We start from the raw sequence: 2,044 nt of genomic DNA, 5'->3' as shown, positions 1-2,044 counted from the left end.
CCACTCAGCCACTCAGCGCCGGTCGTCGCATTTTCATCAGAATTTCGGCGCAATTTTCTCGGGGCAATGTGGTCAGAGCAATATTTACAACATTGCAATCATCATCAGCACCACATCATTATCCAGCTAAACACATGCATATGTATTAAGCGACAAATGCACACACACACACACACACCTGATGGCCCGCCAGCTGCTAGAAGTTTATGTAATTTTTGCAAATTATGCGCAATGGCATTCACCTTCGAGCGCGGGCATGAGCTGCCACCTTGGCCACCAATGCTGTCTGGCATTATTTATGTAATTTAGTTGTTGTTTTTATTATGGTAGTGTCCAGCAGCAGCGCAGACTTGAACTAAAATATATTTCTTTTGCACGTTTTTATTTTATTTTGTATCCATATATTACCTTTTTTGCCTCATCCCGCTCGCTCTTCGCCACATTTTCGCTCATCTAAATGTCGTTAAGTAAATTGCATAGATTAAGTGCCTCAACGCTAGCAAAGCTGCTGAAGTGTTGCTTACCTCGGCTTTGCTGTGAATAACCTGATATTTGCACGCGCGCAGACACACATTGATACCATTAAATGGTATACGTGTATACAAATGTAAGCTCGCCGTCGCCGGTGTCTTGYATTCGCTTGCACTTTCGCTTTACACGCTCGGCTGCACTTTTTCATTTTCATGCAACAGACTTTGTTTGGGCGACGAAATTCTTACAGTTWCTTTTTTTTAGTGGAACGGATATGAAAAGTAATACACTTGAAGAATATTTGGTTGCTGATAAAAATTATAGAAACAAATATTTAAAAATTTTCGATTTTAAGGCACTCTCTAAACAAGTGATAAGTTCAAGATCCCACAAACATATTTCTCATAGAAAAAGTATCGATATGGTTTATATGGATRTCGATAATAATCCAAAAAATTAACAGTGATTGTGCAGTGATTTTCATGAAATAATGAGCCGGAAGAGTAAGCGGTGTTCCTTCCTCAACTCCTTGAATCATTTCTKTTATGTAACTGTACAGAGATAGCCATAAAGCAACCTTTTAGGTTGCCAAACTACAGCAGTGTATTMYAATCTGAGGACTTTGCTATTGCGGCAGTCGCGCAGCTGGCCCCTAATGCACCTGCAGGTAGTGCTAGAGTCAACATTCATATTGCATATAGGCCAGAAGTGTCTTGGAAGGCAAGACAGCATTGAAAAGTGTTGCCTGAAGCAAGCAACTTCATCTCTACTGGAAGCCAAGCCATGTAGGCATCGAAGGGCAATGAAACATTGGGCGAGCTTACCGTGAGTGGCGTACGGCCGACATCATAAAACGTGATCAACATTTTGAAACCCATGCATTGYCTATATGACGATCTGGAAAAAAGTATGGTAAAAAAAGCCAATACACCATGAAATGAGCTACCTRGGTGCAAAAGAGAAAAGGTCATGTGCTAAACGGTAGATCGAAAGTACACAAAATTTCTATTTGCACTCGAAAAGACCGTCGGAACTGGTCTACATGTGGCTCATTTTCCAACCATATAAACATAACCTATACCCAGGCACTGTCCAAACTTTGCCAAACTGAGGTTGAAATATCTCGGTAGTCTTACCTTGACAGTGACATTAACCGTCTCAACAAATTTTGACAGGCTCAAAGCGCTTTGTCGATTTGTTAAGGTCTTTTAATCCAGCATATTGGAGTGCCAGAACGGATAGGCGTTAAAAGCTGTGCAACTGAGATCCTCAGTATCGACTTCATAACCTAACCTAACCTAATCTGTCATATGTACTACGAAAATTTAATAAAGAATTGATTCTAAGCTGTAATTTATTCSAGAGCTATGATGAAATTAACAACTTAAATCTCGGACTTGTAAATATAATAACATAACTATTGAGAGCATTTTGCTATAGAGGCAACTTGCAGGGACCTTCTTATAGTCACTTGCTTCCAAATGGAAGCATTATATCTAGGACAAATGCAACTTTATTGAACGAKAGAATATTTTAAAGTTAAGCGTAATTTGAGCATGAATATTTAGGCTCA

This window comes from Bactrocera latifrons, unplaced genomic scaffold (assembly GCF_001853355.1).
Source record: "Bactrocera latifrons isolate USDA-ARS-PBARC rearing strain unplaced genomic scaffold, ASM185335v1 scaffold_165, whole genome shotgun sequence".
NCBI classification, from domain to species: Eukaryota; Metazoa; Arthropoda; class Insecta; order Diptera; family Tephritidae; genus Bactrocera; species Bactrocera latifrons.
The sequence above is the reverse complement of the archived record's forward strand: the minus strand, read 5'-3'. Positions refer to the sequence as shown.